General features: G+C 40.3%; 1 long non-coding RNA gene across 1 annotated transcript; it reads left to right on the top strand.

Moving 5' to 3' along the window:
• The first annotated feature begins 514 nt into the window (after positions 1-514).
• Positions 515-10,455, top strand: LOC308387394. Its single transcript, XR_013969938.1, has 3 exons — positions 515-628; positions 6,341-6,488; positions 9,021-10,455. It is a non-coding gene; the product is annotated as an uncharacterized lncRNA (long non-coding RNA).
• The last annotated feature ends 2,384 nt before the right edge of the window (positions 10,456-12,839 follow it).

The raw sequence follows: 12,839 nt of genomic DNA, 5'->3' as shown, positions 1-12,839 counted from the left end.
TGACATGTGAGAATTTGATGGAGCATTGCAAAATTTAGGGCATCACTTTGGCTCTCGGACGGACGTCAGCAAATAAATCAATGGTACATTAACCTGCATGACTTGCAAAAGTTGGTGTGTATCTGTAAAAGAATAAAACACTTTAGGAAAGCAAGATGAGAAAAAAAAAGCCAAAAAATTTAAACATAAGCAAAATGCATAATGAATAAGACCCCTCTGCAACACAGCCCCTTCATTGTAGACATTAAACCAACTAATCACATTCTAGCAAAGTTAATGAGCTTGAAAACATAACTGCTTTTAATCAGATAGCTTTATAAGTGCACACATTCATCCATTATAACTGAATGTCTGTTTTGCAAATTGGAATGAAATCTTGACCAAACTTGTTTCTGAAAGTTTAATTGTGCTTTGACTGTTTTATTACCTCCTGAGCTCCAGGTACTTGGCTTCCCTTAATTCTCTCAAGTGGTGTGTTGACAGTGAAAACAAGCCCGGCGAACAAACGCCAGGAGGGATCCAAGGATCTGATTGCACAGCCTCAAACCTCCTACTTGGCTCAGGCTGCGGTGGAGGCTTGGAGTGAAACATGGACAGCTATACAAAAGATTTGGAGTTATTCCAATGTGTGAGTACACCAGAGGTTTCTTTAAATATGACTGCTGGAACGCCGCCTCACAGAAAGCATTCATATTCACATTTATAAGGAAGTGTGGCTTGATAATTTTCCAAATTAAAACTAGGAGGATGAAGGGCTAAATTCTGACTTATGTTAAAATAGCGCTTATATTTCTGAAATGTTGGGACACAATTTAACACGTTGTTGTTTTTTTATTTTGTACTTTAAAAAAATATATGCATAATAATAATACATATGTTTTACCATTTTAAATTGTAAATGTAGTGACTTGCCTGTTGAAAAATGAAAGATCTGTTGCAATTTCTTTAGTTGAATCTATAAAAAATGATATGATGGTTTGATAGGTACAAACTGCTTTTCACCATGATGGGGATTCCCAAAGAGCTAGTATTAGCCACAATCTTGGAATATCACAGCAAGATGTATGTTCTGTATATGAAAGCCATGTCCTCAACAAATACGGAAAAAAAAATCCAGCAAGGACCTGACACAGCACCAGAGGGATGGTTCTGGCCCTTCAGCCGATCCATCTACTGTTCACTGAAGCGTAACCAGAAATGGTCTCAGTGCACGAGTGGATGTCAAAACAGGCATTTCCCATGTTCTTAGCAAAATATAAAGAAATCAGGAGTGGTTCTAAACTTTTGCACAGCACCCTACATATATGTCTGATTCAGTTTCTGTGAAATAAGTTAACAGATACGCTGTAAACCATTTTAGCTTGTGGTTAATCGTACGCTAACGTGATGATGACTAACTATTGTTTTCACCCCATGATTTTGTGAAAAATAATCCACAATGCATTTTCGCAAGCAGCTTAGTTTTAAAAAACGTAACTTTTTTTTAAATGACGTCTAGCAGAGGCCCAAAACTTTACATTAAAGTGACATCGCCCTCTAGTGTTCATAGACCAAAAGAAGTAAGCCAGGCCCCTAAGACTTCATAGAGGGAGGAGGGTGGAGTGGATATGTGGGTTTGGAAAAATACAGGATTTTAACATGGGAGATATTTACTGTTTCAAACCAATAGACGATCGCTGTTTCTTTTAACCATGACCATTACATAACCCAAACTGTATGTTTATTTATTGTTGCTATGTTGGTCAAAACCTTATGATCACAATGAATAACCCAAAACATAATCTTTTTAAAATCTAAGTTCAGTACTTAGAGTCATTTTGTGGGAAGAAATTTTGCCTTTGTTTGGATAAAGCTATATTGTTTTTTATTCTTAGGATTACTGGGAACGAGATCTACAGCCAAAGCTAGTTTTGATATTTTTTTCTTTCTTTTTTTGCGGACAAAATTAAAATGTACAAAAAAAGAAGAAACAGCTACCGGAGGAAGTGATGGATGATGATCAAGATTATCCATTTAATTTATGCTTTGAAGACCTTGCTGTTGGCACCTTACACCACATTGCTGCAATTTTGTTCCTGATTTATAATCTGAGTAATCTGGAGTCAAACCAGTGATCTAAGGATTGCTACTGTTTTTCTACCTTCAGTCATCCACTCTTGCAGCGAAGGGAATACATGGGATGCAGCATTCACTGCTGATGCAGTGGATAGATGATAAGTAGCTAATAGCCTATAGCAGCGGTCCCCAACCTTTTTTGTGCCATGGACCGGTTTATGTCTGACAATATTTTCACGGACCAGCGTTTAAGGTGTCGTGGCTAAATACAACAAAATAAAACCAGTACCGGTATCAAAAAAAAAAGGAGATTTATTCAGAACACACGGGAAAAGACCCAAGGAAACAGAGTTAATGATAAAAACAATTTAAAAAATAACGAGAAAAACCGATAAAACCCCTCAAAATCATAAATTTCACATCCGAGTCTCAACTCTCACAGCCCAGTACCAAACTATGGCAGCTAAGGTAGGCACTAGCCTCCCTGCAACCCTGAAATGGATAAGTAAAAAAATTATAAACAGGTAGGAGATTTCGTTTCACTTTTACTGACATTTCAGTGTCACGAAAAGTAACAGAGGATTCATTTGTTCTTGTATCGTAAACACAGATATTTTTCATTTTGCAACTTTAGCATTTGGTGTGGAATTTTCAAGTTAATAAATTTTCAATCTAAAAAAATTTCGACATCATCAAGCAGGAGGGGTGGTGTTTGGAAGGGTTAGGTACACTGGTTAGGGCATAGGCGGGGGTTGTTAAAAATGGAGATAGGGAGGTAATAGGGGAGGAAAAGGGGAAGGACGAAAAGCTCAAAAACTCTTAGGGAACAAAGAGGCACTTATACAGCATGCAGCAACAGCTGAAAACATCTTTAAGCTGGGCTAAGCTGAGAGTTTGGTCTGTTTGTGAGTGTGTGTGGGGGTGTGTGGAAGTCTTGAACCTGCACTGATTTCAGTGTTGCACTTGGAGCGTGCGTTGGCAGCACTCCTGATTTTAATTTAGGAAATGCAACTTTCTGAAGTCTTAGACAAATATGCAACCAATTAACAAAAGAGAGAGAGATAGCAAATTTTTATGACAATTAACCTGTCAAATTCAAAAAAGTATCTTCTGTGCAACCTGATCTGTTAGCTTCACAGTGATCCAATAGGAAAGCTCACAAAGTTGCCATATGGAAAGGCTTTAATGTCATGGGATTACTATAAATATAAGTAGTAAATTCCGTGACTAATTCAAGACATTTATCTATTGAGGGTAAAACTAAAGCAGTTGTTCAGAGGAAGTAAACAACAGTAGAATTTGTCCTGTGGAGACAAAGAATACATTAAAATATGTGTATTTATATTTTTTCACTCAACAAACTCAATGCAGCTGACTCAAAGTCAATATGTAATGTGACCCTGAGCACACAGTGGGAGCATTCTGCATCCAAGTGTGAAACAGAAAGTTGGCGTCATAAGCAATGTCAGGATCATGTGTAGAACCGATGGTATGATGTAGCAAACACATGGATCATATACCGTGAAGAGCTCAGATATTCATGGGAAGCTTGTAGTAGAGCTGCTATTTCTTTGTTTTGAAAGCAACCAACATAGCTGGTTCATGTATATGACTTGGAAATCTCCAGGGTGCCTTTCTTTGGAGGGTTTACAGCATGTCCAGTTGGGAGGAGACCTTGGAGTAGACCAAGAAGCTGCTGGAACAATTATGTATCTCATCTGGCCTGAGAATACCTCCCCTAGGAGAGCTGGCAGTGAGACAGATGTCTGGAATACCCTCCTTAGCCCGGAACCTGAAATCAGATAAGCTGAAGAAAATGGATAAAAGTCTTTGAATTAGGAAGACTGAGTAAATGTGATCTTTAAGAATGTACATTGTATGTCTTTAAAACATGTCTATAGGGGAACACTTCAGCTGGTCAGAAAAATCTCTGTCATCCACTCTTTCACAATTCATAGTTGCATAATCCCCCCTTCCCACTTTCCATTCCCGAACCTTTCCTCCTCTCCTATCTACATCTCTTCTTCACTTCTTCACAGTCCCTCTCTCTCCTTCCGTCCTGCCCTCCCTTATCTCCCACGCTTCCTCCATGCCAGCTGTTGTTTTGAAGGCTGTGAGTAGAAGGTCTGTAGGTCAGGACCTGGGCAGGACCTCTACAGTCATCAGCCTGGATATAAGCAGCCATTGTAAGCGGAACAGAAAGTGCATGAGTCATTCTAAAAGATTACTTGTTGTTGATGTTGTTGTTGTTTTTTGTTTTTTTAATTTATATTGCATTCTGATTATTCTGATTTTCTTTTGAGGGTGTTTTACACATTCTAAAAAGGGACTAAAGGTATGTTGTGATTCAGGTGGTGCATGTTTTAAGGTTTGGGTTTTTTTTTTTTTTTTTTTTTTTTTTTTTTTAGAAAGCAATTTAGAAAGCATTTTATTAAATATACTACCATTAATCAAGCATAGCATTAGTGCAGGTATGCCAGAAGGTGAAATTCAGCTGCAAACCCTCTGATTAGCTTCCAACATCTGCTTATGGCTTAGATGATATTGTTCTGTACTTCCAATTGGCAATGTTCACATACTCCATACTATTTAAGGTTACAGTATACAGTTACTGTATATCTGCAAACCACATTGCAACCCTCCTCCGTCCCAGAGATAATGCTGCTGATACCTGCTGTTTTCTGGACAGCTTTTACATCATATGCTGCTACCTTAACAGTTTGAAAGGCAGGGAGGTAGGGAAGCACTGAAAAAGGAGCAGTGTTTACAGTGTATAACTAACAAGACTAGACTGTAACTACAATCAAATACAACTGCCTTCAATCAACTCAACTGTGAAACACACATACAAACCACTACACAACAAATATGCGCCAATTTCTCTCAGGAGAAAGGAAGACGTGTTGGTGTACAGGAGATAGTAGTCCACCACGTTACATGACAATACTTTGATATACAGAGGAGTTCATAGTCGATTTAATGACAGCAACATGGTCATATCCTGTGGTTGCAAAACAAACCCAAACCATTACCCCTCCAATACTGTGCTGACAGTTGCTTTGAGATGTTTGTGCTGATATGTCATGTCTGATTTTCTCTAAACACTTGGTCCACTTTAATATCGTCATTTCAAAGAACATTGTTCCAGAAGTTTTATGGTTTATTCCGCTGCAGCTTAGCAAACCTAAACCACTCTGCTCTTTTTAGAGAGCGGAGAATTCTGTCTGCCAAGCCATACTTGCTCAGTCTTTGTCTAATTGTACTGTCATTAACTTTAACATTTAACATGCTAATTGAGGCCTGTGGAGTCTGAGATGTAGTATTTAGGTCTCTGTACAGTTTTTCTGAGCATTGCACAGTCTGACCTTTTGAATTTGTACTTAGTGTTTTTCAGGATTGCATATAGTCCTATTTTTTTCTGTAGTGATGTTTTTTTAAGCTAAAGGTGAATTGTCCCAACAGAAAATCACTATAGCCTGAAAAGGCACTTTCTGACTCTCAATGTGAGCTTTGTCCTCAGCATCAGGGTAGAAAAGGTGAGCCTGGCCTGTCTGAACATTGAACTTTGAACCTAGGGTCACATGTCCCTTGAAGCTATTTGGAGGCCCAAATCAACATATAGCAGCTGGAAGGTCTCCATGTCAAAAAACAGTAAGAGTACAGAACTTTTGTGAAAGTTATTCCTTGGAGGTCTAACCCCAAAGGTGAACAGAACAATAATGTGTTTCCCCTTAATAGCATTTTAGTTTGACATGGTCCCAATTTTCCCATCCATCCGGCCTCTGCTCGATGCTTTCTTCTTCTTTGGAGAGGTCACAGTTGCTATTGAGACCCAAGATATGGCATTGTAACTGAAAGTCCTGAGCTTACAGCACTTTAAAAGGCAGAATTATAAGAACTAAGAAACAAAACATTAAGAAAAGTTTCCATCCAGACTGAAAAAATGTCTTCCTCACTATTTGAACATTTTATGTACTTGACCAAATACATCTGCCTAAAATTAGTGGTAAGTTCAGAACAGCAGAGGCATGATTTTAATGTAACACTGGCATATCTTGAAAACTGTGACTGTGACACATTGAGTATTTGAGTATTTGTCATAACCTAACAGATAAACTGGTGAAAAGTCTGACTCATCCCCAGTGGGTGTTTGTCACGATTCTTACTATTCTTAGTTAGTGTATTGTCTGTCTTGTCTTAATGTTGGTTTAAAATGGAGCACTGTAACAAAAAATAATTTCCCCCAGGGATCAATAAAGTATTCTGATTCTGATAATTTTTATAGGCAGAATTTTAGGCGGTGGAGCATCTGCACTTTGATGTCTCCGTGTCCCCCCAGATGAGCTGAAAGAGGAGAGGGACATCGCGGCTTCTCTGCTTTGGTTGGCTGGCTGGTGAGATGGATGGAGGATGGCTGGATGGATGGATATCAGGTAAGCTATGACAACTCAGAAAGACAAATAGTGGCCTTAAATGGTGAGAATCTGAAATGATGGAGGATTGAACTGAGATGCTGCACCAAGGGACAGTATATGACAGAAAGCCAGAGTCCACGAGTGAAAACGTGGAGCTGGAAATGAGCGTACTAGGTCCCCTTTAATTCGGCCATTACATAGATGCAATGAAAGAGGAAGCTTCCAACACACGACCCAGAAGCCTTCACTATAATGACCACAGCCTGAGAGTTCTGAATGGGGCTTAGACTTAAGTCACTGAGCACAGTGGTATGGCTTTGCTGCTTGGCTTGGCCATATCCTGACGCAAAGACTGCTAGGAAAAAGGCATGACAGAATCAAAACATTATGGGGATCTGGGAGGGATTTCTTTTTGTTCATTGTTCACTCTGGGCCCCGTGGCTTGACTTAACAGCTTGAATTGAACTTTTTCTCGTCACTTCCTTCCACTGGTTATTGGACCACCCAGGCATTCGATTGATTATGTTTAATTGCCTCTGATTTCCCTTTTAAATAAACAGGCAAAGTCAAAATTATTTTGTCTTCTGTTGGTCCAGTCACACTTTGACATTTTCAAAATGAATATAAATTCCTTTTTTTAATGCAGATATCACCAGACAAAGAAATGTTTGTCAGAAGACCTTAGCATATAAATGCATGTGACTTCTAGGCTAAGACGGGGTTAAAGGTCAAGGCTTAGCTCCCTTTGTCTGACAGAATGACCTCATCATCAGTGCAGCTCGGGCTTTAATCTATACTTCAAGAAAGACAGGATCACATGGAGAGCGCTAAAGTTCACCAGAGCTAACGCTGCACACAAAAACAAAACAAAAACAAATCACTGGATGTTGCCATTGTTTATTTCGATCATTCTATTATTTCTATCATGACAGCAATAAATAAGAGCTGTTTATTTAGAATTAAGCTTCTCCTGTGTAGTTTTGGGCACATCCACCACCTTTCTCACGATCATCTTCACACCATGAGGGAAGATTTTGCTTTGAGCTCCAGAGTGAGGCCGATTGATGGTCATTTTCTTCCATAACTGTTGGCATGCTGCACCAACAGTTGTCACCTTGTCACCAAGTTTGTTGCAAATGGTCTCGGTTGAAGGTTGAATGGAAGAAATTGATCGATTGCTTGAACAATCTTCGACATGTGCTGAAAGTAGCTGTTATAAATGCACTCTGAGCTCATTTAGCTACATAAAGAGGCTGCAGCTAATTTAAAGAAGGTTGTAGATTTCAGCTTAACCTTTATGACACTAGTGTTATAAGATTAGCTGACCAATACGACCAGTTAAATAGGCCAACTGAGTCACGAGGCTTTAAAGCGGATGCTGCGACAAAATGACACCCTGATGTGTAAGGTCGCAGCAGATGGAGGTAAGCAGAACTGATAACACACTGAGCAGTTCAGCTTTTTGTAGTTGCCATGGTTTTGCATTCAGATAGATATATGCCATCATTTAGTTGTCAGAAAGCCTCTATCTGGTGTATTTACAAAATGAATATCCCGCAGGAGGAGACGCATTTTTCAGGAAACCTTTCTGCAGAGAAACCTGCTGGCTAATTTAACTTGTTTCCTGTAGTGCACCATCATCTGACAGCAAAAGGGTCGGCTGGGGTGTTTGTGCTCCTTGTGCCTGTGTGAGTAACTCCAGGTATTCTGGTTTCCTGCATGTTAAATTAAACGGTAATTCTAAATTTGCTAATTTGAGTGTAAATGCTTGTCTGTCAGAGAGACAAGCCTGTCCTGGCTGTACCCACATCCCCCTGTATGTTTTATGACTGTAGGGTAATTCCTAATAGGCTTAATTGCCTTGACGTCTTAGACTGATGTCATGGAAGAATAGACATGGTACTGATGCCACAATTCCAGTCTCAGGTGCACAGACTTGCACCTGGTGGCGCCACCACTGACATATTTTGGCTTCATTTATTACAAAGTTTAGTCATTCCACAAGCAACACTCAGACAACTATTAACTGTTGTACAGACAAGTTAAACATCTACAACTCCACTGCATTAGCTGCTGCAACTAAAGAACAACTAACACTAATGTTTCTGTGTTAGTCTGTTTTGATTTCTCCAGCCGTACATCTGGTTTCCTCGTTTTTGGTTTTTGTTTTGCTTTGTATTGTCTCTTATATCAATCTGGATATTCCAGAAGTGTTCAGGCTAACAGTGTGAAAAATGTCTCACCAGACTTCTGTACTACTGTGCTACGTTAGCTGAATAACACACAAATATCCTACCAAGCTGCTAGCAGTGGAGTAATGTAGCTGTCAGAATGTGACTGGGAATTTCAGATTATAATTCCTGCAGGAGAAATTCAGTTATATTATGAGGGAATTTGAATTCAAAGCTCTTACTGTAAAACAACTTTAGACTTTAGACTAAAATGAATGTGACGTACCTCCGGTTTTCTCAAAATGTTATTGTGTTTACTTTCAAAATAAATTGAAGTTGTTTAGATTTCAGTACTGTGTCCTTCTGGTTTTTGTTACAGACTTTAGAATCATCCAAGACAATACAAACACTCTGACGCGTGATGCCAAGAGACCATCAGTTTTTTCCCCGATGACCGATACTGTGGCTTGTACTGAAACTCGAGGCTGACATCCTGCTATGAATAATGGTGCTAATTAGATTTAGCCTCTGGTTGTTGCCGTAATCAAATCTATCCGGTGCTGCGGGCCGAGAGGCTGAAACTTAATCTCAAGTCCAAAATATGCACTCGGACTGTTTCTTCAGTCTGTTCCCTCTCGGCTTCTGGCATGCTGCACTTAATTCCCACTGCAAGTGTGTATGTGCAAGAATACTATACACACGTATCTGTTATTGTGAGCGTATGGGGACTATTTGGGGGGGTTGGTTTATAAGTACAGAGTTTTATTCATGTGTACTGTGGAAAAATACTACTGTGTTGTACTTTGTTAGCCATGAATATGTTAATCAGTTCCCAATAAACTAATTTATATTGAACGTGAAAGAGTTTATCAGAGAGAACTTTGGAACTATACTAATGCTTAAAGGTGGACTCAAATTTTAATATGTCTTGGTTTAATAGACACAAAATATAAAGGTTACAACTATCAACAACTATCTGTCTGTGTCTCTGTCCAACCCTCCTCCAAAGTTTCTTAAAGTTTCTTCTATAGCCTTACGCTCAGCTCACATGCATGCATTCCATTTCTCTAACCAGTTTCCATTTTTCTTTTACATTAGAACAAGTTGCTGTTTTCACTCATTTAGAAGTAGTTTCTCAGTCTTAAGCGAACACGCATTTCCTCTTCATTAAGGTAGTTTTAATCATCTTCGATAAAAATCTGCAGTCTCTTATTGGGGACTTTGAATTGTCCCCGTTGGCCGCAGATTCAACAGGCAGCAATAGAGAGTGACAGTTTACTTTGTACTTTCCTCTTCCTAGTCATTTGATAAAAGACAGACTTCTTTGTCAGACAGAGGTTTATGTTCTGCAGTGTTTCCTTTTACAGACTAGAGCAGTTCAGTGTGCAAGGCACAGTAATGCATCCAATAGTAATACATCCAGTATATATGTAGTTTTTTTTTATTATAGAATAATTATTATTATCTTGGGTGAAGACTGGAGTACACCAAAAGCAACGAAGAAGAAGAAGCAATGACTATAACTGAGTAGAGCTGGTTAGAGACAAGTATATCAGAGCAGAAAAACTAAGAAGTTAGTGGAGTAAAGAATAAATCACAGCCCTCTGCAAAGGCCTTCCCAGGCCTTCCACCTGTTCCTCGTGCACAGAGCTGCTTCCTGATCCGGATGTGGGAACGTGAGAATATGGATGACTCTGCAAGGAAAACAAGTTCAGTTTTTTTAATGTGTGGAGTCTCTCTTATTATTCTCCGGATGGGTTTTGTGGTGGAATGCAGCAGAGCTGAAATTATGAAAAGACTTGCTATGCCTCTAATATCCCAGAACAAAGCGTGTGCTCGCTTTTTGTGTTTTTGTTGGCTTGTATTTTCTTGTGTGTTTTGCTGTCAAATGCAGTTTTGGGCTTCCTGTTTCGAGGACATAAAGTAGACCTCATAAATTACCAGTTTCTGAAGAACAAATAAGTCTATAACAAAAATGTATCAAACAATGCAGAGAAAAGGCAAAAATGATTATAATAAAAGGTTCTACATAAACTTTCTATGAAATATTCAATTTTTTGGAATGTAACTTTTGATATTGGAGTGCGATGAGGGGCTGTTAGGAATGTCACCATCAGCTGCAATTAAATGTAAAAATACTGTAAGATATTATATGTCCAAAGCTGCACAGTTATCCATCAAAACATCCATCCTTATCAGGGTCATGGCCTGGACAATTTGCAGAACCATTTGGATTCACACCTATGGGCAATTTAGAATCACCAATTAACCCCACTAACTGCATGTCTTTGGTATGTGGGAGGAAATTGGAGTAGCCGGAGAGAACCCACACAAACAAAGGGGAGAACATGCAAACGCCACACAGCTGCTAACTGTGATTTCCAGTTACAGCTATATAAGCTCTATTTTTGAAGAAAGGTTTATGTGTAAAGAAAGATATTGCAGGGCTTTCAGACAAAGAGGGGTAGATAATGAGGGACAGCGAGCAGAGGGATTGCTGTTTCTATTTTTTTTTTTACTGGAACTGGGGAGGGTGAAGGGTTGAAGGTGGTGGTGGTGATGGTGGGAGGACCAGATTATGCAGAAAACCGCTTCCAGAGGAAGTGTGTTTTAATGCTGACAGGGTTCCTGTGGAGGCTGTTATGCTAATCTGACCCCCTTGTTAAACACTGCAGAACGTCTCCTATGGAAGAGGGGAAATGCACTATGAAAACCTACAGCTGCGGCCCACAGAGAGAGAGAGGGGGGGGGGAGAGGACACAGAGCACTGGAAGCACACAGGAAGCAAACGCGGCGTGTTTTTATCCCTTCAGTGCCAATGCTTCTATACTCTTACCCACTCTGACCCATCCGAGGGGGGGTTACATCTTGTTTTCAGAGTGAATTGCATCCGCCCTCATAACACCCACACCGCTCATAGACACACACACACAAACATGCACACTTAACCACCACACCAGATTTTACAGCTGGATGAAGAGTATCAATGGGTGCAGTGAGTGAGCAGCCAGACAATGGACACCGCGTCCAGGCCAGCACGCCAGCCCAGGATTTCCTGGCTTAAACCACAAAAAAAATCAGACTTTTCCGGCTGCAGAAAAAAAAAGAATGAAACTCTTGTATGTACCAGAAAAACGAGCATGTTGGGTAATCCCCACAATCCAGGGAAGTGGTGTTCCTATCTGCTTGGGGGGTTTAAATGGGCAGTTAGCGGGGCAGATATCGTAGGTAGTTTGTTTTTGACTGTCACTGTGAGTTACTGGATCGGTTTGCCTGCCCCAGCGCCGGTCAGATAGGGCCGTCTGACACAACAGGGCTTAAAAAATCCAAACAGAGCTGAAATGAGCGGTGACTTCAAACTCAAGCGCCACCCCAACATCAAACGCTTTGAGTCTGACCCGATCCTCGCTTTCACTGTCGCATGAGCCTGCATGGAAGCTGTCAGGCCTCGTTAATGGAGGGACACCCACCGCCAGTCTGTCTGCCGTCCCAGCCGTCCCAGCCGTCTGACTGTCTGGTACCAGTTTTCTGTGCACGCATCTTGTCCCTGAAGTTTCTGGAGCGCAAATGTCAGCATGAGGGAGGCTGGAGCGGGGATGAGGGGAAGGGACCAAGCATAGATTATCAGTTTGTCCCAGAACAGATTAGAGCACATTAGCCAGCAATGTCATCTTAAAATCTTAAAACCGTACTAGCACATCTGTATGACTGGGTTTGGCATTTGAAGAATTTACTATGAGGTCATTTGCATTTGCACTTCATTGCACTAGTAAGATTACAAGCCTTTTTTGAGCATTTGATCAAGACTTAAGCTGCGCAGACACTTTGCCGATTAAGCCCGATTTTAGCCGTAGATGGGTCACCCCCCACTAACTTTAGAATCCGGTCAGTCTGTAAGATTAGTTGATGGTCATTTTAAGGATGACACGATTGTAAAAATGCGCTGATTGCCTTCTCCTCAGGTGCTTCCAACTACATATTTTCCTCTGACAAAACTTATACTCACTGCTGCAATCACCTTTCTTTTCCTGTAAAGTCCTGTGATCTCCTGATGAGCATGACATTGGGATTCCCTCATCCTTCCTGCCCTCTCATTCTCTCTCTCTCCAGCCCCTTATCCTTTACTTCCTTCTTGTCTTTGCAGGGGAAGATAAGCCTCTTATTGAGGGGGTTTAGGGAATTTGAGTGGCCCACAAAC

This window comes from Rhamphochromis sp. 'chilingali' (genome assembly GCF_963969265.1).
Source record: "Rhamphochromis sp. 'chilingali' genome assembly, chromosome: 19".
NCBI lineage: Eukaryota > Metazoa > Chordata > Actinopteri > Cichliformes > Cichlidae > Rhamphochromis > Rhamphochromis sp. 'chilingali'.
This window is presented reverse-complemented; position numbering and strand designations above follow the sequence as displayed.